Source organism: Garra rufa, chromosome 1, assembly GCF_049309525.1.
Source record: "Garra rufa chromosome 1, GarRuf1.0, whole genome shotgun sequence".
In the NCBI taxonomy this organism is placed as follows: Eukaryota; Metazoa; Chordata; class Actinopteri; order Cypriniformes; family Cyprinidae; genus Garra; species Garra rufa.
The window spans coordinates 107,961,543-107,985,299 of record NC_133361.1 but is presented as its reverse complement, the minus strand read 5'-3'; the positions used below and the strand labels follow the sequence as shown (position 1 = coordinate 107,985,299).

The following is a 23,757-nucleotide window of genomic DNA, read 5'->3' as shown; positions in this document are numbered from 1 at the left end:
TGCTTTGATTCAATTTGCAAATCAGTCACGGTAAAGGGCTGTAGACTTTATACTATGGATGTCAAGAAGAGATCAACTGATGTGATTGGAACATGCAACCGTCTGATCTGGATTCAGCCAAGCTACCGTTGTACCCCAAGACACCACAAACCTATCTGGTGTTTCCTGCTTAAGCCACCTTTTGTCATCCTGCCTTCGATAGCTCAGCTGGTAGAGCGGAGGACTGTAGATGATACATTAGCTATCCTTAGGTCGCTGGTTCGATTCCGGCTCGAAGGAGCTGGCTTTTGAATTCGGCACGTAGATGTTTCCACGATTTCTTCAGAGATTGCAGGGCAAGATATGCAAAAGTAACACGTCAAGAGGCAGATCTGTCACAGTACACAATGACAGGAATGGTTATTACATAAGATCTCAGGCTTAATATAAATAACAGGTCAAGATACAAATCTATCACAGTACACTGGTGATTTTCAATCCTGATCCTGGGGACCCCCTGCTCTGGGCTGTGTTTCCCAAAAGCGTTGCAATCCTTAATACAACGTAGACGCATTGAAACCAATAGAGTTGCAATCAACTTAGGCTTACGATGACTCTGGAAGACGCGGCCCTGCATTTTTGTCTGTCTCCTTTTTCTGACACACCCAGATGAGCTCATGGAGCTCTCTCCTAACTAGCTAATGATCTTAATCAGGTGTGTTCAATAAGGGAGACATAGAGAGCGGTGGGATTGGAAACCACTGCAGCACACAACGACAGGACTTCTTTTCACATTAGAAGTCAACAAGAAATCACGTGACCCCGACGTGATTTGAACACGCAACCTTCTGATCTGGAGTCAGACGCGCTACCGTTGCGCCACGAGGTCCTGAACCCAGAGGTGATGTATTTTGCTTAACCCCCTTGACACAGAATGCAAATCAGTAAATATACGGTGCTCAAGGAACACTCTTGATGTTGGACTTTATACTCAGGAGATCAAAAACAGATCGTCTGACCTCAAGGTGATTTGGAGCCAGACACTCTACCGTTGCACTACAAGATAGCGGAAAAATTATTTAGTGTTTCATGCTAAAGCACTTTGATAAACTATGCAAATCCGCTAGTCTTTACACTCACAAAGTCAAGAACAGTTCGCTTGACCTCAACATAATTGGAACACGCAACCTCCCGATCCCGGGTCAGGCGCACTCTGTTGAGAAAACAAGTCGGCGTTCCTTGCTTAATTGCTTTGATTCAATTTGCAAATCAGTCACGGTAAAGGGCTGTAGACTTTATACTATGGATGTCAAGAAGAGATCAGCTGATGTGATTGGAACATGCAACCGTCTGATCTGGATTCAGCCAAGCTACCGTTGTACCCCAAGACACCACAAACCTATCTGGTGTTTCCTGCTTAAGCCACCTTTGGTCATCCTGCCTTTGATAGCTCAGCTGGTAGAGCGTAAGACTGTAGATGATACATTGGCTATCCTTAGGTCGCTGCTTCGATTCCGGCTCGAAGGAGCTGGCTTTTGAATTCGGCACGTAGATGTTTCCACGATTTCTTCAGAGATTGCAGGGCAAGATATGCAAAAGTAACACGTCAAGAGAAAACAAGTCGGCGTTCCTTGCTTAATTGCTTTGATTCAATTTGCAAATCAGTCACGGTAAAGGGCTGTAGACTTTATACTATGGATGTCAAGAAGAGATCAACTGATGTGATTGGAACATGCAACCGTCTGATCTGGATTCAGCCAAGCTACCGTTGTACCCCAAGACACCACAAACCTATATGGTGTTTCCTGCTTAAGCCACCTTTTGTCATCCTGCCTTCGATAGCTCAGCTGGTAGAGCGGAGGACTGTAGATGATACATTAGCTATCCTTAGGTCGTTGGTTCGATTCCGGCTCGAAGGAGCTGGCTTTTGAATTCGGCACGTAGATGTTTCCACGATTTCTTCAGAGATTGCAGGGCAAGATATGCAAAAGTAACACGTCAAGAGGCAGATCTGTCACAGTACATAATGACAGGAATGGTTATTACATGAGATCTCAGGCTTAATATAAATAACAGGTCAAGATACAAATCTATCACAGTACACTGGTGATTTTCAATCCTGATCCTGGGGACCCCCTGCTCTGGGCTGTGTTTCCCAAAAGCGTTGCAATCCTTAATACAACGTAGACGCATTGAAACCAATAGAGTTGCAATCAACTTAGGCTTACGATGACTCTGGAAGACGCGGCCCTGCATTTTTGTCTGTCTCCTTTTTCTGACACACCCAGATGAGCTCATGGAGCTCTCTCCTAACTAGCCAATGATCTTAATCAGGTGTGTTTAATAAGGGAGACATACAGAGCGGTGGGATTGGAAACCACTGCAGCACACAACGACAGGACTTCTTTTCACATTAGAAGTCAACAAGAAATCACGTGACCCCGACGTGATTTGAACACGCAACCTTCTGATCTGGAGTCAGACGCGCTACCGTTGCGCCACGAGGTCCTGAAACCAGAGGTGATGTATTTTGCTTAACCCCCTTGACACAGAATGCAAATCAGTAAATATACGGTGCTCAAGGAACACTCTTGATGTTGGACTTTATACTCAGGAGATCAAAAACAGATCGTCTGACCTCAAGGTGATTTGGAGCCAGACACTCTACCGTTGCACTACAAGATAGCGGAAAAATTATTTAGTGTTTCATGCTAAAGCACTTTGATAAACTATGCAAATCCGCTAGTCTTTACACTCACAAAGTCAAGAACAGTTCGCTTGACCTCAACATAATTGGAACACGCAACCTCCCGATCCCGGGTCAGGCGCACTCTGTCGAGAAAACAAGTCGGCGTTCCTTGCTTAATTGCTTTGATTCAATTTGCAAATCAGTCACGGTAAAGGGCTGTAGACTTTATACTATGGATGTCAAGAAGAGATCAGCTGATGTGATTGGAACATGCAACCGTCTGATCTGGATTCAGCCAAGCTACCGTTGTACCCCAAGACACCACAAACCTATCTGGTGTTTCCTGCTTAAGCCACCTTTTGTCATCCTGCCTTCGATAGCTCAGCTGGTAGAGCGGAGGACTGTAGATGACACATTGGAATAACTATCTGTATGGAAAGAAATATTGTTCTGTATTGTTGATGTTCTTTATTGTTTGTAATTTCATTCATATATCTGATTAGTTTTGATTCTAAAGGATTTTTTATTACTTTATTGCTGACAATGTTAAGTATTTTTAATGTGTGTTTAATCATTTATTTTTTTAAATTTCCACTGTGAAACACATGCTTGATAATTGTATTATGAAATTTTTTCAATTAAAAAATAAAAATAAAAATGATGATACATTGGCTATCCTTAGGTCGCTGCTTCGATTCCGGCTCGAAGGAGCTGGCTTTTGAATTCGGCACGTAGATGTTTCCACGATTTCTTCAGAGATTGCAGGGCAAGATATGCAAAAGTAACACGTCAAGAGAAAACAAGTCGGCGTTCCTTGCTTAATTGCTTTGATTCAATTTGCAAATCAGTCACGGTAAAGGGCTGTAGACTTTATACTATGGATGTCAAGAAGAGATCAACTGATGTGATTGGAACATGCAACCGTCTGATCTGGATTCAGCCAAGCTACCGTTGTACCCCAAGACACCACAAACCTATCTGGTGTTTCCTGCTTAAGCCACCTTTTGTCATCCTGCCTTCGATAGCTCAGCTGGTAGAGCGGAGGACTGTAGATGATACATTAGCTATCCTTAGGTCGTTGGTTCGATTCCGGCTCGAAGGAGCTGGCTTTTGAATTCGGCACGTAGATGTTTCCACGATTTCTTCAGAGATTGCAGGGCAAGATATGCAAAAGTAACACGTCAAGAGGCAGATCTGTCACAGTACACAATGACAGGAATGGTTATTACATGAGATCTCAGGCTTAATATAAATAACAGGTCAAGATACAAATCTATCACAGTACACTGGTGATTTTCAATCCTGATCCTGGGGACCCCCTGCTCTGGGCTGTGTTTCCCAAAAGCGTTGCAATCCTTAATACAACGTAGACGCATTGAAACCAATAGAGTTGCAATCAACTTAGGCTTACGATGACTCTGGAAGACGCGGCCCTGCATTTTTGTCTGTCTCCTTTTTCTGACACACCCAGATGAGCTCATGGAGCTCTCTCCTAACTAGCCAATGATCTTAATCAGGTGTGTTTAATAAGGGAGACATACAGAGCGGTGGGATTGGAAACCACTGCAGCACACAACGACAGGACTTCTTTTCACATTAGAAGTCAACAAGAAAGCACGTGACCCCGACGTGATTTGAACACGCAACCTTCTGATCTGGAGTCAGACGCGCTACCGTTGCGCCACGAGGTCCTGAAACCAGAGGTGATGTATTTTGCTTAACCCCCTTGACACAGAATGCAAATCAGTAAATATACGGTGCTCAAGGAACACTCTTGATGTTGGACTTTATACTCAGGAGATCAAAAACAGATCGTCTGACCTCAAGGTGATTTGGAGCCAGACACTCTACCGTTGCACTACAAGATAGCGGAAAAATTATTTAGTGTTTCATGCTAAAGCACTTTGATAAACTATGCAAATCCGCTAGTCTTTACACTCACAAAGTCAAGAACAGTTCGCTTGACCTCAACATAATTGGAACACGCAACCTCCCGATCCCGGGTCAGGCGCACTCTGTCGAGAAAACAAGTCGGCGTTCCTTGCTTAATTGCTTTGATTCAATTTGCAAATCAGTCACAGTAAAGGGCTGTAGACTTTATACTATGGATGTCAAGAAGAGATCAGCTGATGTGATTGGAACATGCAACCGTCTGATCTGGATTCAGCCAAGCTACCGTTGTACCCCAAGACACCACAAACCTATCTGGTGTTTCCTACTTAAGCCACCTTTTGTCATCCTGCCTTCGATAGCTCAGCTGGTAGAGCGGAGGACTGTAGATGATACATTGGCTATCCTTAGGTCGCTGGTTCGATTCCGGCTCGAAGGAGCTGGCTTTTGAATTCGGCACGTAGATGTTTCCACGATTTCTTCAGAGATTGCAGGGCAAGATATGCAAAAGTAACACGTCAAGAGGCAGATCTGTCACAGTACACAATGACAGGAATGGTTATTACATGAGATCTCAGGCTTAATATAAATAACAGGTCAAGATACAAATCTATCACAGTACACTGGTGATTTTCAATCCTGATCCTGGGGACCCCCTGCTCTGGGCTGTGTTTCCCAAAAGCGTTGCAATCCTTAATACAACGTAGACGCATTGAAACCAATAGAGTTGCAATCAACTTAGGCTTACGATGACTCTGGAAGACGCGGCCCTGCATTTTTGTCTGTCTCCTTTTTCTGACACACCCAGATGAGCTCATGGAGCTCTCTCCTAACTAGCCAATGATCTTAATCAGGTGTGTTTAATAAGGGAGACATACAGAGCGGTGGGATTGGAAACCACTGCAGCACACAACGACAGGACTTCTTTTCACATTAGAAGTCAACAAGAAATCACGTGACCCCGACGTGATTTGAACACGCAACCTTCTGATCTGGAGTCAGACGCGCTACCGTTGCGCCACGAGGTCCTGAAACCAGAGGTGATGTATTTTGCTTAACCCCCTTGACACAGAATGCAAATCAGTAAATATACGGTGCTCAAGGAACACTCTTGATGTTGGACTTTATACTCAGGAGATCAAAAACAGATCGTCTGACCTCAAGGTGATTTGGAGCCAGACACTCTACCGTTGCACTACAAGATAGCGGAAAAATTATTTAGTGTTTCATGCTAAAGCACTTTGATAAACTATGCAAATCCGCTAGTCTTTACACTCACAAAGTCAAGAACAGTTCGCTTGACCTCAACATAATTGGAACACGCAACCTCCCGATCCCGGGTCAGGCGCACTCTGTCGAGAAAACAAGTCGGCGTTCCTTGCTTAATTGCTTTGATTCAATTTGCAAATCAGTCACGGTAAAGGGCTGTAGACTTTATACTATGGATGTCAAGAAGAGATCAGCTGATGTGATTGGAACATGCAACCGTCTGATCTGGATTCAGCCAAGCTACCGTTGTACCCCAAGACACCACAAACCTATCTGGTGTTTCCTGCTTAAGCCACCTTTTGTCATCCTGCCTTCGATAGCTCAGCTGGTAGAGCGGAGGACTGTAGATGACACATTGGAATAACTATCTGTATGGAAAGAAATATTGTTCTGTATTGTTGATGTTCTTTATTGTTTGTAATTTCATTCATATATCTGATTAGTTTTGATTCTAAAGGATTTTTTATTACTTTATTGCTGACAATGTTAAGTATTTTTAATGTGTGTTTAATCATTTATTTTTTTAAATTTCCACTGTGAAACACATGCTTGATAATTGTATTATGAAATTTTTTCAATTAAAAAATAAAAATAAAAATGATGATACATTGGCTATCCTTAGGTCGCTGCTTCGATTCCGGCTCGAAGGAGCTGGCTTTTGAATTCGGCACGTAGATGTTTCCACGATTTCTTCAGAGATTGCAGGGCAAGATATGCAAAAGTAACACGTCAAGAGAAAACAAGTCGGCGTTCCTTGCTTAATTGCTTTGATTCAATTTGCAAATCAGTCACGGTAAAGGGCTGTAGACTTTATACTATGGATGTCAAGAAGAGATCAACTGATGTGATTGGAACATGCAACCGTCTGATCTGGATTCAGCCAAGCTACCGTTGTACCCCAAGACACCACAAACCTATCTGGTGTTTCCTGCTTAAGCCACCTTTTGTCATCCTGCCTTCGATAGCTCAGCTGGTAGAGCGGAGGACTGTAGATGATACATTAGCTATCCTTAGGTCGTTGGTTCGATTCCGGCTCGAAGGAGCTGGCTTTTGAATTCGGCACGTAGATGTTTCCACGATTTCTTCAGAGATTGCAGGGCAAGATATGCAAAAGTAACACGTCAAGAGAAAACAAGTCGGCGTTCCTTGCTTAATTGCTTTGATTCAATTTGCAAATCAGTCACGGTAAAGGGCTGTAGACTTTATACTATGGATGTCAAGAAGAGATCAACTGATGTGATTGGAACATGCAACCGTCTGATCTGGATTCAGCCAAGCTACCGTTGTACCCCAAGACACCACAAACCTATCTGGTGTTTCCTGCTTAAGCCACCTTTTGTCATCCTGCCTTCGATAGCTCAGCTGGTAGAGCGGAGGACTGTAGATGATACATTAGCTATCCTTAGGTCGTTGGTTCGATTCCGGCTCGAAGGAGCTGGCTTTTGAATTCGGCACGTAGATGTTTCCACGATTTCTTCAGAGATTGCAGGGCAAGATATGCAAAAGTAACACGTCAAGAGGCAGATCTGTCACAGTACACAATGACAGGAATGGTTATTACATGAGATCTCAGGCTTAATATAAATAACAGGTCAAGATACAAATCTATCACAGTACACTGGTGATTTTCAATCCTGATCCTGGGGACCCCCTGCTCTGGGCTGTGTTTCCCAAAAGCGTTGCAATCCTTAATACAACGTAGACGCATTGAAACCAATAGAGTTGCAATCAACTTAGGCTTACGATGACTCTGGAAGACGCGGCCCTGCATTTTTGTCTGTCTCCTTTTTCTGACACACCCAGATGAGCTCATGGAGCTCTCTCCTAACTAGCCAATGATCTTAATCAGGTGTGTTTAATAAGGGAGACATACAGAGCGGTGGGATTGGAAACCACTGCAGCACACAACGACAGGACTTCTTTTCACATTAGAAGTCAACAAGAAAGCACGTGACCCCGACGTGATTTGAACACGCAACCTTCTGATCTGGAGTCAGACGCGCTACCGTTGCGCCACGAGGTCCTGAACCCAGAGGTGATGTATTTTGCTTAACCCCCTTGACACAGAATGCAAATCAGTAAATATACGGTGCTCAAGGAACACTCTTGATGTTGGACTTTATACTCAGGAGATCAAAAACAGATCGTCTGACCTCAAGGTGATTTGGAGCCAGACACTCTACCGTTGCACTACAAGATAGCGGAAAAATTATTTAGTGTTTCATGCTAAAGCACTTTGATAAACTATGCAAATCCGCTAGTCTTTACACTCACAAAGTCAAGAACAGTTCGCTTGACCTCAACATAATTGGAACACGCAACCTCCCGATCCCGGGTCAGGCGCACTCTGTCGAGAAAACAAGTCGGCGTTCCTTGCTTAATTGCTTTGATTCAATTTGCAAATCAGTCACGGTAAAGGGCTGTAGACTTTATACTATGGATGTCAAGAAGAGATCAGCTGATGTGATTGGAACATGCAACCGTCTGATCTGGATTCAGCCAAGCTACCGTTGTACCCCAAGACACCACAAACCTATCTGGTGTTTCCTGCTTAAGCCACCTTTTGTCATCCTGCCTTCGATAGCTCAGCTGGTAGAGCGGAGGACTGTAGATGATACATTGGCTATCCTTAGGTCGCTGGTTCGATTCCGGCTCGAAAGAGCTGGCTTTTGAATTCGGCACGTAGATGTTTCCACGATTTCTTCAGAGATTGCAGGGCAAGATATGCAAAAGTAACACGTCAAGAGGCAGATCTGTCACAGTACACAATGACAGGAATGGTTATTACATGAGATCTCAGGCTTAATAAAAATAACAGGTCAAGATACAAATCTATCACAGTACACTGGTGATTTTCAATCCTGATCCTGGGGACCCCCTGCTCTGGGCTGTGTTTCCCAAAAGCGTTGCAATCCTTAATACAACGTAGACGCATTGAAACCAATAGAGTTGCAATCAACTTAGGCTTACGATGACTCTGGAAGACGCGGCCCTGCATTTTTGTCTGTCTCCTTTTTCTGACACACCCAGATGAGCTCATGGAGCTCTATCCTAACTAGCCAATGATCTTAATCAGGTGTGGTTAATAAGGGAGACATACAGAGCGGTGGGATTGGAAACCACTGCAGCACACAACGACAGGACTTCTTTTCACATTAGAAGTCAACAAGAAATCACGTGACCCCGACGTGATTTTAACACGCTACCTTCTGATCTGGAGTCAGACGCGCTACCGTTGCGCCACGAGGTCCTGAACCCAGAGGTGATGTATTTTGCTTAACCCCCTTGACACAGAATGCAAATCAGTAAATATACGGTGCTCAAGGAACACTCTTGATGTTGGACTTTATACTCAGGAGATCAAAAACAGATCGTCTGACCTCAAGGTGATTTGGAGCCAGACACTCTACCGTTGCACTACAAGATAGCGGAAAAATTATTTAGTGTTTCATGCTAAAGCACTTTGATAAACTATGCAAATCCGCTAGTCTTTACACTCACAAAGTCAAGAACAGTTCGCTTGACCTCAACATAATTGGAACACGCAACCTCCCGATCCCGGGTCAGGCGCACTCTGTCGAGAAAACAAGTCGGCGTTCCTTGCTTAATTGCTTTGATTCAATTTGCAAATCAGTCACGGTAAAGGGCTGTAGACTTTATACTATGGATGTCAAGAAGAGATCAGCTGATGTGATTGGAACATGCAACCGTCTGATCTGGATTCAGCCAAGCTACCGTTGTACCCCAAGACACCACAAACCTATCTGGTGTTTCCTGCTTAAGCCACCTTTTGTCATCCTGCCTTCGATAGCTCAGCTGGTAGAGCGGAGGACTGTAGATGATACATTGGCTATCCTTAGGTCGCTGGTTCGATTCCGGCTCGAAAGAGCTGGCTTTTGAATTCGGCACGTAGATGTTTCCACGATTTCTTCAGAGATTGCAGGGCAAGATATGCAAAAGTAACACGTCAAGAGGCAGATCTGTCACAGTACACAATGACAGGAATGGTTATTACATGAGATCTCAGGCTTAATAAAAATAACAGGTCAAGATACAAATCTATCACAGTACACTGGTGATTTTCAATCCTGATCCTGGGGACCCCCTGCTCTGGGCTGTGTTTCCCAAAAGCGTTGCAATCCTTAATACAACGTAGACGCATTGAAACCAATAGAGTTGCAATCAACTTAGGCTTACGATGACTCTGGAAGACGCGGCCCTGCATTTTTGTCTGTCTCCTTTTTCTGACACACCCAGATGAGCTCATGGAGCTCTATCCTAACTAGCCAATGATCTTAATCAGGTGTGGTTAATAAGGGAGACATACAGAGCGGTGGGATTGGAAACCACTGCAGCACACAACGACAGGACTTCTTTTCACATTAGAAGTCAACAAGAAATCACGTGACCCCGACGTGATTTTAACACGCTACCTTCTGATCTGGAGTCAGACGCGCTACCGTTGCGCCACGAGGTCCTGAACCCAGAGGTGATGTATTTTGCTTAACCCCCTTGACACAGAATGCAAATCAGTAAATATACGGTGCTCAAGGAACACTCTTGATGTTGGACTTTATACTCAGGAGATCAAAAACAGATCGTCTGACCTCAAGGTGATTTGGAGCCAGACACTCTACCGTTGCACTACAAGATAGCGGAAAAATTATTTAGTGTTTCATGCTAAAGCACTTTGATAAACTATGCAAATCCGCTAGTCTTTACACTCACAAAGTCAAGAACAGTTCGCTTGACCTCAACATAATTGGAACACGCAACCTCCCGATCCCGGGTCAGGCGCACTCTGTCGAGAAAACAAGTCGGCGTTCCTTGCTTAATTGCTTTGATTCAATTTGCAAATCAGTCACGGTAAAGGGCTGTAGACTTTATACTATGGATGTCAAGAAGAGATCAGCTGATGTGATTGGAACATGCAACCGTCTGATCTGGATTCAGCCAAGCTACCGTTGTACCCCAAGACACCACAAACCTATCTGGTGTTTCCTGCTTAAGCCACCTTTTGTCATCCTGCCTTCGATAGCTCAGCTGGTAGAGCGGAGGACTGTAGATGACACATTGGAATAACTATCTGTATGGAAAGAAATATTGTTCTGTATTGTTGATGTTCTTTATTGTTTGTAATTTCATTCATATATCTGATTAGTTTTGATTCTAAAGGATTTTTTATTACTTTATTGCTGACAATGTTAAGTATTTTTAATGTGTGTTTAATCATTTATTTTTTTAAATTTCCACTGTGAAACACATGCTTGATAATTGTATTATGAAATTTTTTCAATTAAAAAATAAAAATAAAAATGATGATACATTGGCTATCCTTAGGTCGCTGCTTCGATTCCGGCTCGAAGGAGCTGGCTTTTGAATTCGGCACGTAGATGTTTCCACGATTTCTTCAGAGATTGCAGGGCAAGATATGCAAAAGTAACACGTCAAGAGAAAACAAGTCGGCGTTCCTTGCTTAATTGCTTTGATTCAATTTGCAAATCAGTCACGGTAAAGGGCTGTAGACTTTATACTATGGATGTCAAGAAGAGATCAACTGATGTGATTGGAACATGCAACCGTCTGATCTGGATTCAGCCAAGCTACCGTTGTACCCCAAGACACCACAAACCTATCTGGTGTTTCCTGCTTAAGCCACCTTTTGTCATCCTGCCTTCGATAGCTCAGCTGGTAGAGCGGAGGACTGTAGATGATACATTAGCTATCCTTAGGTCGTTGGTTCGATTCCGGCTCGAAGGAGCTGGCTTTTGAATTCGGCACGTAGATGTTTCCACGATTTCTTCAGAGATTGCAGGGCAAGATATGCAAAAGTAACACGTCAAGAGGCAGATCTGTCACAGTACACAATGACAGGAATGGTTATTACATGAGATCTCAGGCTTAATATAAATAACAGGTCAAGATACAAATCTATCACAGTACACTGGTGATTTTCAATCCTGATCCTGGGGACCCCCTGCTCTGGGCTGTGTTTCCCAAAAGCGTTGCAATCCTTAATACAACGTAGACGCATTGAAACCAATAGAGTTGCAATCAACTTAGGCTTACGATGACTCTGGAAGACGCGGCCCTGCATTTTTGTCTGTCTCCTTTTTCTGACACACCCAGATGAGCTCATGGAGCTCTCTCCTAACTAGCCAATGATCTTAATCAGGTGTGTTTAATAAGGGAGACATACAGAGCGGTGGGATTGGAAACCACTGCAGCACACAACGACAGGACTTCTTTTCACATTAGAAGTCAACAAGAAAGCACGTGACCCCGACGTGATTTGAACACGCAACCTTCTGATCTGGAGTCAGACGCGCTACCGTTGCGCCACGAGGTCCTGAAACCAGAGGTGATGTATTTTGCTTAACCCCCTTGACACAGAATGCAAATCAGTAAATATACGGTGCTCAAGGAACACTCTTGATGTTGGACTTTATACTCAGGAGATCAAAAACAGATCGTCTGACCTCAAGGTGATTTGGAGCCAGACACTCTACCGTTGCACTACAAGATAGCGGAAAAATTATTTAGTGTTTCATGCTAAAGCACTTTGATAAACTATGCAAATCCGCTAGTCTTTACACTCACAAAGTCAAGAACAGTTCGCTTGACCTCAACATAATTGGAACACGCAACCTCCCGATCCCGGGTCAGGCGCACTCTGTCGAGAAAACAAGTCGGCGTTCCTTGCTTAATTGCTTTGATTCAATTTGCAAATCAGTCACAGTAAAGGGCTGTAGACTTTATACTATGGATGTCAAGAAGAGATCAGCTGATGTGATTGGAACATGCAACCGTCTGATCTGGATTCAGCCAAGCTACCGTTGTACCCCAAGACACCACAAACCTATCTGGTGTTTCCTACTTAAGCCACCTTTTGTCATCCTGCCTTCGATAGCTCAGCTGGTAGAGCGGAGGACTGTAGATGATACATTGGCTATCCTTAGGTCGCTGGTTCGATTCCGGCTCGAAGGAGCTGGCTTTTGAATTCGGCACGTAGATGTTTCCACGATTTCTTCAGAGATTGCAGGGCAAGATATGCAAAAGTAACACGTCAAGAGGCAGATCTGTCACAGTACACAATGACAGGAATGGTTATTACATGAGATCTCAGGCTTAATATAAATAACAGGTCAAGATACAAATCTATCACAGTACACTGGTGATTTTCAATCCTGATCCTGGGGACCCCCTGCTCTGGGCTGTGTTTCCCAAAAGCGTTGCAATCCTTAATACAACGTAGACGCATTGAAACCAATAGAGTTGCAATCAACTTAGGCTTACGATGACTCTGGAAGACGCGGCCCTGCATTTTTGTCTGTCTCCTTTTTCTGACACACCCAGATGAGCTCATGGAGCTCTCTCCTAACTAGCCAATGATCTTAATCAGGTGTGTTTAATAAGGGAGACATACAGAGCGGTGGGATTGGAAACCACTGCAGCACACAACGACAGGACTTCTTTTCACATTAGAAGTCAACAAGAAATCACGTGACCCCGACGTGATTTGAACACGCAACCTTCTGATCTGGAGTCAGACGCGCTACCGTTGCGCCACGAGGTCCTGAAACCAGAGGTGATGTATTTTGCTTAACCCCCTTGACACAGAATGCAAATCAGTAAATATACGGTGCTCAAGGAACACTCTTGATGTTGGACTTTATACTCAGGAGATCAAAAACAGATCGTCTGACCTCAAGGTGATTTGGAGCCAGACACTCTACCGTTGCACTACAAGATAGCGGAAAAATTATTTAGTGTTTCATGCTAAAGCACTTTGATAAACTATGCAAATCCGCTAGTCTTTACACTCACAAAGTCAAGAACAGTTCGCTTGACCTCAACATAATTGGAACACGCAACCTCCCGATCCCGGGTCAGGCGCACTCTGTCGAGAAAACAAGTCGGCGTTCCTTGCTTAATTGCTTTGATTCAATTTGCAAATCAGTCACGGTAAAGGGCTGTAGACTTTATACTATGGATGTCAAGAAGAGATCAGCTGATGTGATTGGAACATGCAACCGTCTGATCTGGATTCAGCCAAGCTACCGTTGTACCCCAAGACACCACAAACCTATCTGGTGTTTCCTGCTTAAGCCACCTTTTGTCATCCTGCCTTCGATAGCTCAGCTGGTAGAGCGGAGGACTGTAGATGACACATTGGAATAACTATCTGTATGGAAAGAAATATTGTTCTGTATTGTTGATGTTCTTTATTGTTTGTAATTTCATTCATATATCTGATTAGTTTTGATTCTAAAGGATTTTTTATTACTTTATTGCTGACAATGTTAAGTATTTTTAATGTGTGTTTAATCATTTATTTTTTTAAATTTCCACTGTGAAACACATGCTTGATAATTGTATTATGAAATTTTTTCAATTAAAAAATAAAAATAAAAATGATGATACATTGGCTATCCTTAGGTCGCTGCTTCGATTCCGGCTCGAAGGAGCTGGCTTTTGAATTCGGCACGTAGATGTTTCCACGATTTCTTCAGAGATTGCAGGGCAAGATATGCAAAAGTAACACGTCAAGAGAAAACAAGTCGGCGTTCCTTGCTTAATTGCTTTGATTCAATTTGCAAATCAGTCACGGTAAAGGGCTGTAGACTTTATACTATGGATGTCAAGAAGAGATCAACTGATGTGATTGGAACATGCAACCGTCTGATCTGGATTCAGCCAAGCTACCGTTGTACCCCAAGACACCACAAACCTATCTGGTGTTTCCTGCTTAAGCCACCTTTTGTCATCCTGCCTTCGATAGCTCAGCTGGTAGAGCGGAGGACTGTAGATGATACATTAGCTATCCTTAGGTCGTTGGTTCGATTCCGGCTCGAAGGAGCTGGCTTTTGAATTCGGCACGTAGATGTTTCCACGATTTCTTCAGAGATTGCAGGGCAAGATATGCAAAAGTAACACGTCAAGAGAAAACAAGTCGGCGTTCCTTGCTTAATTGCTTTGATTCAATTTGCAAATCAGTCACGGTAAAGGGCTGTAGACTTTATACTATGGATGTCAAGAAGAGATCAACTGATGTGATTGGAACATGCAACCGTCTGATCTGGATTCAGCCAAGCTACCGTTGTACCCCAAGACACCACAAACCTATCTGGTGTTTCCTGCTTAAGCCACCTTTTGTCATCCTGCCTTCGATAGCTCAGCTGGTAGAGCGGAGGACTGTAGATGATACATTAGCTATCCTTAGGTCGTTGGTTCGATTCCGGCTCGAAGGAGCTGGCTTTTGAATTCGGCACGTAGATGTTTCCACGATTTCTTCAGAGATTGCAGGGCAAGATATGCAAAAGTAACACGTCAAGAGGCAGATCTGTCACAGTACACAATGACAGGAATGGTTATTACATGAGATCTCAGGCTTAATATAAATAACAGGTCAAGATACAAATCTATCACAGTACACTGGTGATTTTCAATCCTGATCCTGGGGACCCCCTGCTCTGGGCTGTGTTTCCCAAAAGCGTTGCAATCCTTAATACAACGTAGACGCATTGAAACCAATAGAGTTGCAATCAACTTAGGCTTACGATGACTCTGGAAGACGCGGCCCTGCATTTTTGTCTGTCTCCTTTTTCTGACACACCCAGATGAGCTCATGGAGCTCTCTCCTAACTAGCCAATGATCTTAATCAGGTGTGTTTAATAAGGGAGACATACAGAGCGGTGGGATTGGAAACCACTGCAGCACACAACGACAGGACTTCTTTTCACATTAGAAGTCAACAAGAAAGCACGTGACCCCGACGTGATTTGAACACGCAACCTTCTGATCTGGAGTCAGACGCGCTACCGTTGCGCCACGAGGTCCTGAACCCAGAGGTGATGTATTTTGCTTAACCCCCTTGACACAGAATGCAAATCAGTAAATATACGGTGCTCAAGGAACACTCTTGATGTTGGACTTTATACTCAGGAGATCAAAAACAGATCGTCTGACCTCAAGGTGATTTGGAGCCAGACACTCTACCGTTGCACTACAAGATAGCGGAAAAATTATTTAGTGTTTCATGCTAAAGCACTTTGATAAACTATGCAAATCCGCTAGTCTTTACACTCACAAAGTCAAGAACAGTTCGCTTGACCTCAACATAATTGGAACACGCAACCTCCCGATCCCGGGTCAGGCGCACTCTGTCGAGAAAACAAGTCGGCGTTCCTTGCTTAATTGCTTTGATTCAATTTGCAAATCAGTCACGGTAAAGGGCTGTAGACTTTATACTATGGATGTCAAGAAGAGATCAGCTGATGTGATTGGAACATGCAACCGTCTGATCTGGATTCAGCCAAGCTACCGTTGTACCCCAAGACACCACAAACCTATCTGGTGTTTCCTGCTTAAGCCACCTTTTGTCATCCTGCCTTCGATAGCTCAGCTGGTAGAGCGGAGGACTGTAGATGATACATTGGCTATCCTTAGGTCGCTGGTTCGATTCCGGCTCGAAAGAGCTGGCTTTTGAATTCGGCACGTAGATGTTTCCACGATTTCTTCAGAGATTGCAGGGCAAGATATGCAAAAGTAACACGTCAAGAGGCAGATCTGTCACAGTACACAATGACAGGAATGGTTATTACATGAGATCTCAGGCTTAATAAAAATAACAGGTCAAGATACAAATCTATCACAGTACACTGGTGATTTTCAATCCTGATCCTGGGGACCCCCTGCTCTGGGCTGTGTTTCCCAAAAGCGTTGCAATCCTTAATACAACGTAGACGCATTGAAACCAATAGAGTTGCAATCAACTTAGGCTTACGATGACTCTGGAAGACGCGGCCCTGCATTTTTGTCTGTCTCCTTTTTCTGACACACCCAGATGAGCTCATGGAGCTCTATCCTAACTAGCCAATGATCTTAATCAGGTGTGGTTAATAAGGGAGACATACAGAGCGGTGGGATTGGAAACCACTGCAGCACACAACGACAGGACTTCTTTTCACATTAGAAGTCAACAAGAAATCACGTGACCCCGACGTGATTTTAACACGCTACCTTCTGATCTGGAGTCAGACGCGCTACCGTTGCGCCACGAGGTCCTGAACCCAGAGGTGATGTATTTTGCTTAACCCCCTTGACACAGAATGCAAATCAGTAAATATACGGTGCTCAAGGAACACTCTTGATGTTGGACTTTATACTCAGGAGATCAAAAACAGATCGTCTGACCTCAAGGTGATTTGGAGCCAGACACTCTACCGTTGCACTACAAGATAGCGGAAAAATTATTTAGTGTTTCATGCTAAAGCACTTTGATAAACTATGCAAATCCGCTAGTCTTTACACTCACAAAGTCAAGAACAGTTCGCTTGACCTCAACATAATTGGAACACGCAACCTCCCGATCCCGGGTCAGGCGCACTCTGTCGAGAAAACAAGTCGGCGTTCCTTGCTTAATTGCTTTGATTCAATTTGCAAATCAGTCACGGTAAAGGGCTGTAGACTTTATACTATGGATGTCAAGAAGAGATCAGCTGATGTGATTGGAACATGCAACCGTCTGATCTGGATTCAGCCAAGCTACCGTTGTACCCCAAGACACCACAAACCTATCTGGTGTTTCCTGCTTAAGCCACCTTTTGTCATCCTGCCTTCGATAGCTCAGCTGGTAGAGCGGAGGACTGTAGATGATACATTGGCTATCCTTAGGTCGCTGGTTCGATTCCGGCTCGAAAGAGCTGGCTTTTGAATTCGGCACGTAGATGTTTCCACGATTTCTTCAGAGATTGCAGGGCAAGATATGCAAAAGTAACACGTCAAGAGGCAGATCTGTCACAGTACACAATGACAGGAATGGTTATTACATGAGATCTCAGGCTTAATAAAAATAACAGGTCAAGATACAAATCTATCACAGTACACTGGTGATTTTCAATCCTGATCCTGGGGACCCCCTGCTCTGGGCTGTGTTTCCCAAAAGCGTTGCAATCCTTAATACAACGTAGACGCATTGAAACCAATAGAGTTGCAATCAACTTAGGCTTACGATGACTCTGGAAGACGCGGCCCTGCATTTTTGTCTGTCTCCTTTTTCTGACACACCCAGATGAGCTCATGGAGCTCTATCCTAACTAGCCAATGATCTTAATCAGGTGTGGTTAATAAGGGAGACATACAGAGCGGTGGGATTGGAAACCACTGCAGCACACAACGACAGGACTTCTTTTCACATTAGAAGTCAACAAGAAATCACGTGACCCCGACGTGATTTTAACACGCTACCTTCTGATCTGGAGTCAGACGCGCTACCGTTGCGCCACGAGGTCCTGAACCCAGAGGTGATGTATTTTGCTTAACCCCCTTGACACAGAATGCAAATCAGTAAATATACGGTGCTCAAGGAACACTCTTGATGTTGGACTTTATACTCAGGAGATCAAAAACAGATCGTCTGACCTCAAGGTGATTTGGAGCCAGACACTCTACCGTTGCACTACAAGATAGCGGAAAAATTATTTAGTGTTTCATGCTAAAGCACTTTGATAAACTATGCAAATCCGCTAGTCTTTACACTCACAAAGTCAAGAACAGTTCGCTTGACCTCAACATAATTGGAACACGCAACCTCCCGATCCCGGGTCAGGCGCACTCTGTCGAGAAAACAAGTCGGCGTTCCTTGCTTAATTGCTTTGATTCAATTTGCAAATCAGTCACGGTAAAGGGCTGTAGACTTTATACTATGGATGTCAAGAAGAGATCAGCTGATGTGATTGGAACATGCAACCGTCTGATCTGGATTCAGCCAAGCTACCGTTGTACCCCAAGACACCACAAACCTATCTGGTGTTTCCTGCTTAAGCCACCTTTTGTCATCCTGCCTTCGATAGCTCAGCTGGTAGAGCGGAGGACTGTAGATGACACATTGGAATAACTATCTGTATGGAAAGAAATATTGTTCTGTATTGTTGATGTTCTTTATTGTTTGTAATTTCATTCATATATCTGATTAGTTTTGATTCTAAAGGATTTTTTATTACTTTATTGCTGACAATGTTAAGTATTTTTAATGTGTGTTTAATCATTTATTTTTTTAAATTTCCACTGTGAAACACATGCTTGATAATTGTATTATGAAATTTTTTCAATTAAAAAATAAAAATAAAAATGATGATACATTGGCTATCCTTAGGTCGCTGCTTCGATTCCGGCTCGAAGGAGCTGGCTTTTGAATTCGGCACGTAGATGTTTCCACGATTTCTTCAGAGATTGCAGGGCAAGATATGCAAAAGTAACACGTCAAGAGAAAACAAGTCGGCGTTCCTTGCTTAATTGCTTTGATTCAATTTGCAAATCAGTCACGGTAAAGGGCTGTAGACTTTATACTATGGATGTCAAGAAGAGATCAACTGATGTGATTGGAACATGCAACCGTCTGATCTGGATTCAGCCAAGCTACCGTTGTACCCCAAGACACCACAAACCTATCTGGTGTTTCCTGCTTAAGCCACCTTTTGTCATCCTGCCTTCAATAGCTCAGCTGGTAGAGCGGAGGACTGTAGATGATACATTAGCTATCCTTAGGTCGTTGGTTCGATTCCGGCTCGAAGGAGCTGGCTTTTGAATTCGGCACGTAGATGTTTCCACGATTTCTTCAGAGATTGCAGGGCAAGATATGCAAAAGTAACACGTCAAGAGGCAGATCTGTCACAGTACACAATGACAGGAATGGTTATTACATGAGATCTCAGGCTTAATATAAATAACAGGTCAAGATACAAATCTATCACAGTACACTGGTGATTTTCAATCCTGATCCTGGGGACCCCCTGCTCTGGGCTGTGTTTCCCAAAAGCGTTGCAATCCTTAATACAACGTAGACGCATTGAAACCAATAGAGTTGCAATCAACTTAGGCTTACGATGACTCTGGAAGACGCGGCCCTGCATTTTTGTCTGTCTCCTTTTTCTGACACACCCAGATGAGCTCATGGAGCTCTCTCCTAACTAGCCAATGATCTTAATCAGGTGTGTTTAATAAGGGAGACATACAGAGCGGTGGGATTGGAAACCACTGCAGCACACAACGACAGGACTTCTTTTCACATTAGAAGTCAACAAGAAAGCACGTGACCCCGACGTGATTTGAACACGCAACCTTCTGATCTGGAGTCAGACGCGCTACCGTTGCGCCACGAGGTCCTGAACCCAGAGGTGATGTATTTTGCTTAACCCCCTTGACACAGAATGCAAATCAGTAAATATACGGTGCTCAAGGAACACTCTTGATGTTGGACTTTATACTCAGGAGATCAAAAACAGATCGTCTGACCTCAAGGTGATTTGGAGCCAGACACTCTACCGTTGCACTACAAGATAGCGGAAAAATTATTTAGTGTTTCATGCTAAAGCACTTTGATAAACTATGCAAATCCGCTAGTCTTTACACTCACAAAGTCAAGAACAGTTCGCTTGACCTCAACATAATTGGAACACGCAACCTCCCGATCCCGGGTCAGGCGCACTCTGTCGAGAAAACAAGTCGGCGTTCCTTGCTTAATTGCTTTGATTCAATTTGCAAATCAGTCACGGTAAAGGGCTGTAGACTTTATACTATGGATGTCAAGAAGAGATCAGCTGATGTGATTGGAACATGCAACCGTCTGATCTGGATTCAGCCAAGCTACCGTTGTACCCCAAGACACCACAAACCTATCTGGTGTTTCCTACTTAAGCCACCTTTTGTCATCCTGCCTTCGATAGCTCAGCTGGTAGAGCGGAGGACTGTAGATGATACATTGGCTATCCTTAGGTCGCTGGTTCGATTCCGGCTCGAAGGAGCTGGCTTTTGAATTCGGCACGTAGATGTTTCCACGATTTCTTCAGAGATTGCAGGGCAAGATATGCAAAAGTAACACGTCAAGAGGCAGATCTGTCACAGTACACAATGACAGGAATGGTTATTACATGAGATCTCAGGCTTAATATAAATAACAGGTCAAGATACAAATCTATCACAGTACACTGGTGATTTTCAATCCTGATCCTGGGGACCCCCTGCTCTGGGCTGTGTTTCCCAAAAGCGTTGCAATCCTTAATACAACGTAGACGCATTGAAACCAATAGAGTTGCAATCAACTTAGGCTTACGATGACTCTGGAAGACGCGGCCCTGCATTTTTGTCTGTCTCCTTTTTCTGACACACCCAGATGAGCTCATGGAGCTCTCTCCTAACTAGCCAATGATCTTAATCAGGTGTGTTTAATAAGGGAGACATACAGAGCGGTGGGATTGGAAACCACTGCAGCACACAACGACAGGACTTCTTTTCACATTAGAAGTCAACAAGAAATCACGTGACCCCGACGTGATTTGAACACGCAACCTTCTGATCTGGAGTCAGACGCGCTACCGTTGCGCCACGAGGTCCTGAAACCAGAGGTGATGTATTTTGCTTAACCCCCTTGACACAGAATGCAAATCAGTAAATATACGGTGCTCAAGGAACACTCTTGATGTTGGACTTTATACTCAGGAGATCAAAAACAGATCGTCTGACCTCAAGGTGATTTGGAGCCAGACACTCTACCGTTGCACTACAAGATAGCGGAAAAATTATTTAGTGTTTCATGCTAAAGCACTTTGATAAACTATGCAAATCCGCTAGTCTTTACACTCACAAAGTCAAGAACAGTTCGCTTGACCTCAACATAATTGGAACACGCAACCTCCCGATCCCGGGTCAGGCGCACTCTGTCGAGAAAACAAGTCGGCGTTCCTTGCTTAATTGCTTTGATTCAATTTGCAAATCAGTCACGGTAAAGGGCTGTAGACTTTATACTATGGATGTCAAGAAGAGATCAGCTGATGTGATTGGAACATGCAACCGTCTGATCTGGATTCAGCCAAGCTACCGTTGTACCCCAAGACACCACAAACCTATCTGGTGTTTCCTGCTTAAGCCACCTTTTGTCATCCTGCCTTCGATAGCTCAGCTGGTAGAGCGGAGGACTGTAGATGATACATTGGCTATCCTTAGGTCGCTGGTTCGATTCCGGCTCGAAAGAGCTGGCTTTTGAATTCGGCACGTAGATGTTTCCACGATTTCTTCAGAGATTGCAGGGCAAGATATGCAAAAGTAACACGTCAAGAGGCAGATCTGTCACAGTACACAATGACAGGAATGGTTATTACATGAGATCTCAGGCTTAATAAAAATAACAGGTCAAGATACAAATCTATCACAGTACACTGGTGATTTTCAATCCTGATCCTGGGGACCCCCTGCTCTGGGCTGTGTTTCCCAAAAGCGTTGCAATCCTTAATACAACGTAGACGCATTGAAACCAATAGAGTTGCAATCAACTTAGGCTTACGATGACTCTGGAAGACGCGGCCCTGCATTTTTGTCTGTCTCCTTTTTCTGACACACCCAGATGAGCTCATGGAGCTCTCTCCTAACTAGCCAATGATCTTAATCAGGTGTGTTTAATAAGGGAGACATACAGAGCGGTGGGATTGGAAACCACTGCAGCACACAACGACAGGACTTCTTTTCACATTAGAAGTCAACAAGAAATCACGTGACCCCGACGTGATTTGAACACGCAACCTTCTGATCTGGAGTCAGACGCGCTACCGTTGCGCCACGAGGTCCTGAAACCAGAGGTGATGTATTTTGCTTAACCCCCTTGACACAGAATGCAAATCAGTAAATATACGGTGCTCAAGGAACACTCTTGATGTTGGACTTTATACTCAGGAGATCAAAAACAGATCGTCTGACCTCAAGGTGATTTGGAGCCAGACACTCTACCGTTGCACTACAAGATAGCGGAAAAATTATTTAGTGTTTCATGCTAAAGCACTTTGATAAACTATGCAAATCCGCTAGTCTTTACACTCACAAAGTCAAGAACAGTTCGCTTGACCTCAACATAATTGGAACACGCAACCTCCCGATCCCGGGTCAGGCGCACTCTGTCGAGAAAACAAGTCGGCGTTCCTTGCTTAATTGCTTTGATTCAATTTGCAAATCAGTCACGGTAAAGGGCTGTAGACTTTATACTATGGATGTCAAGAAGAGATCAGCTGATGTGATTGGAACATGCAACCGTCTGATCTGGATTCAGCCAAGCTACCGTTGTACCCCAAGACACCACAAACCTATCTGGTGTTTCCTGCTTAAGCCACCTTTTGTCATCCTGCCTTCGATAGCTCAGCTGGTAGAGCGGAGGACTGTAGATGACACATTGGAATAACTATCTGTATGGAAAGAAATATTGTTCTGTATTGTTGATGTTCTTTATTGTTTGTAATTTCATTCATATATCTGATTAGTTTTGATTCTAAAGGATTTTTTATTACTTTATTGCTGACAATGTTAAGTATTTTTAATGTGTGTTTAATCATTTATTTTTTTAAATTTCCACTGTGAAACACATGCTTGATAATTGTATTATGAAATTTTTTCAATTAAAAAATAAAAATAAAAATGATGATACATTGGCTATCCTTAGGTCGCTGCTTCGATTCCGGCTCGAAGGAGCTGGCTTTTGAATTCGGCACGTAGATGTTTCCACGATTTCTTCAGAGATTGCAGGGCAAGATATGCAAAAGTAACACGTCAAGAGAAAACAAGTCGGCGTTCCTTGCTTAATTGCTTTGATTCAATTTGCAAATCAGTCACGGTAAAGGGCTGTAGACTTTATACTATGGATGTCAAGAAGAGATCAACTGATGTGATTGGAACATGCAACCGTCTGATCTGGATTCAGCCAAGCTACCGTTGTACCCCAAGACACCACAAACCTATCTGGTGTTTCCTGCTTAAGCCACCTTTTGTCATCCTGCCTTCGATAGCTCAGCTGGTAGAGCGGAGGACTGTAGATGATACATTAGCTATCCTTAGGTCGTTGGTTCGATTCCGGCTCGAAGGAGCTGGCTTTTGAATTCGGCACGTAGAT

General features: G+C 43.7%; 25 non-coding genes across 25 annotated transcripts; 10 read left to right on the top strand and 15 right to left on the bottom strand.

Annotated features, from left to right (window-relative positions):
* Positions 1-192: 192 nt before the first annotated feature.
* Positions 193-279, top strand: trnay-gua (transfer RNA tyrosine (anticodon GUA)). Its single transcript is given in 2 exon segments — positions 193-229; positions 244-279. It is a non-coding gene; the product is annotated as a tRNA-Tyr (tRNA).
* A 517-nt stretch (positions 280-796) lies between these two features.
* Positions 797-868, bottom strand: trnaw-cca (transfer RNA tryptophan (anticodon CCA)). Its single transcript has one exon. It is a non-coding gene; the product is annotated as a tRNA-Trp (tRNA).
* A 1,547-nt stretch (positions 869-2,415) lies between these two features.
* Positions 2,416-2,487, bottom strand: trnaw-cca (transfer RNA tryptophan (anticodon CCA)). The gene has a single exon. It is a non-coding gene; the product is annotated as a tRNA-Trp (tRNA).
* A 1,800-nt stretch (positions 2,488-4,287) lies between these two features.
* trnaw-cca (transfer RNA tryptophan (anticodon CCA)) lies at positions 4,288-4,359 on the bottom strand. The gene has a single exon. It is a non-coding gene; the product is annotated as a tRNA-Trp (tRNA).
* Positions 4,360-4,910: 551 nt separating this feature from the next.
* Positions 4,911-4,997, top strand: trnay-gua (transfer RNA tyrosine (anticodon GUA)). Its single transcript is given in 2 exon segments — positions 4,911-4,947; positions 4,962-4,997. It is a non-coding gene; the product is annotated as a tRNA-Tyr (tRNA).
* A 517-nt stretch (positions 4,998-5,514) lies between these two features.
* Positions 5,515-5,586, bottom strand: trnaw-cca (transfer RNA tryptophan (anticodon CCA)). The gene has a single exon. It is a non-coding gene; the product is annotated as a tRNA-Trp (tRNA).
* Positions 5,587-6,782: 1,196 nt separating this feature from the next.
* trnay-gua (transfer RNA tyrosine (anticodon GUA)) lies at positions 6,783-6,869 on the top strand. Its single transcript is given in 2 exon segments — positions 6,783-6,819; positions 6,834-6,869. It is a non-coding gene; the product is annotated as a tRNA-Tyr (tRNA).
* Positions 6,870-7,174: 305 nt separating this feature from the next.
* On the top strand, positions 7,175-7,261 carry trnay-gua (transfer RNA tyrosine (anticodon GUA)). Its single transcript is given in 2 exon segments — positions 7,175-7,211; positions 7,226-7,261. It is a non-coding gene; the product is annotated as a tRNA-Tyr (tRNA).
* A 517-nt stretch (positions 7,262-7,778) lies between these two features.
* On the bottom strand, positions 7,779-7,850 carry trnaw-cca (transfer RNA tryptophan (anticodon CCA)). Its single transcript has one exon. It is a non-coding gene; the product is annotated as a tRNA-Trp (tRNA).
* Positions 7,851-9,005: 1,155 nt separating this feature from the next.
* On the bottom strand, positions 9,006-9,077 carry trnaw-cca (transfer RNA tryptophan (anticodon CCA)). Its single transcript has one exon. It is a non-coding gene; the product is annotated as a tRNA-Trp (tRNA).
* Positions 9,078-10,232: 1,155 nt separating this feature from the next.
* Positions 10,233-10,304, bottom strand: trnaw-cca (transfer RNA tryptophan (anticodon CCA)). Its single transcript has one exon. It is a non-coding gene; the product is annotated as a tRNA-Trp (tRNA).
* Positions 10,305-11,500: 1,196 nt separating this feature from the next.
* On the top strand, positions 11,501-11,587 carry trnay-gua (transfer RNA tyrosine (anticodon GUA)). Its single transcript is given in 2 exon segments — positions 11,501-11,537; positions 11,552-11,587. It is a non-coding gene; the product is annotated as a tRNA-Tyr (tRNA).
* Positions 11,588-12,104: 517 nt separating this feature from the next.
* On the bottom strand, positions 12,105-12,176 carry trnaw-cca (transfer RNA tryptophan (anticodon CCA)). The gene has a single exon. It is a non-coding gene; the product is annotated as a tRNA-Trp (tRNA).
* A 551-nt stretch (positions 12,177-12,727) lies between these two features.
* On the top strand, positions 12,728-12,814 carry trnay-gua (transfer RNA tyrosine (anticodon GUA)). The gene is given in 2 exon segments: positions 12,728-12,764; positions 12,779-12,814. It is a non-coding gene; the product is annotated as a tRNA-Tyr (tRNA).
* A 517-nt stretch (positions 12,815-13,331) lies between these two features.
* Positions 13,332-13,403, bottom strand: trnaw-cca (transfer RNA tryptophan (anticodon CCA)). Its single transcript has one exon. It is a non-coding gene; the product is annotated as a tRNA-Trp (tRNA).
* Positions 13,404-14,599: 1,196 nt separating this feature from the next.
* On the top strand, positions 14,600-14,686 carry trnay-gua (transfer RNA tyrosine (anticodon GUA)). Its single transcript is given in 2 exon segments — positions 14,600-14,636; positions 14,651-14,686. It is a non-coding gene; the product is annotated as a tRNA-Tyr (tRNA).
* Positions 14,687-14,991: 305 nt separating this feature from the next.
* Positions 14,992-15,078, top strand: trnay-gua (transfer RNA tyrosine (anticodon GUA)). The gene is given in 2 exon segments: positions 14,992-15,028; positions 15,043-15,078. It is a non-coding gene; the product is annotated as a tRNA-Tyr (tRNA).
* A 517-nt stretch (positions 15,079-15,595) lies between these two features.
* trnaw-cca (transfer RNA tryptophan (anticodon CCA)) lies at positions 15,596-15,667 on the bottom strand. The gene has a single exon. It is a non-coding gene; the product is annotated as a tRNA-Trp (tRNA).
* A 1,155-nt stretch (positions 15,668-16,822) lies between these two features.
* trnaw-cca (transfer RNA tryptophan (anticodon CCA)) lies at positions 16,823-16,894 on the bottom strand. Its single transcript has one exon. It is a non-coding gene; the product is annotated as a tRNA-Trp (tRNA).
* A 1,155-nt stretch (positions 16,895-18,049) lies between these two features.
* trnaw-cca (transfer RNA tryptophan (anticodon CCA)) lies at positions 18,050-18,121 on the bottom strand. The gene has a single exon. It is a non-coding gene; the product is annotated as a tRNA-Trp (tRNA).
* A 1,800-nt stretch (positions 18,122-19,921) lies between these two features.
* Positions 19,922-19,993, bottom strand: trnaw-cca (transfer RNA tryptophan (anticodon CCA)). Its single transcript has one exon. It is a non-coding gene; the product is annotated as a tRNA-Trp (tRNA).
* Positions 19,994-20,544: 551 nt separating this feature from the next.
* On the top strand, positions 20,545-20,631 carry trnay-gua (transfer RNA tyrosine (anticodon GUA)). The gene is given in 2 exon segments: positions 20,545-20,581; positions 20,596-20,631. It is a non-coding gene; the product is annotated as a tRNA-Tyr (tRNA).
* Positions 20,632-21,148: 517 nt separating this feature from the next.
* Positions 21,149-21,220, bottom strand: trnaw-cca (transfer RNA tryptophan (anticodon CCA)). Its single transcript has one exon. It is a non-coding gene; the product is annotated as a tRNA-Trp (tRNA).
* A 1,155-nt stretch (positions 21,221-22,375) lies between these two features.
* On the bottom strand, positions 22,376-22,447 carry trnaw-cca (transfer RNA tryptophan (anticodon CCA)). Its single transcript has one exon. It is a non-coding gene; the product is annotated as a tRNA-Trp (tRNA).
* A 1,196-nt stretch (positions 22,448-23,643) lies between these two features.
* Positions 23,644-23,730, top strand: trnay-gua (transfer RNA tyrosine (anticodon GUA)). The gene is given in 2 exon segments: positions 23,644-23,680; positions 23,695-23,730. It is a non-coding gene; the product is annotated as a tRNA-Tyr (tRNA).
* The last annotated feature ends 27 nt before the right edge of the window (positions 23,731-23,757 follow it).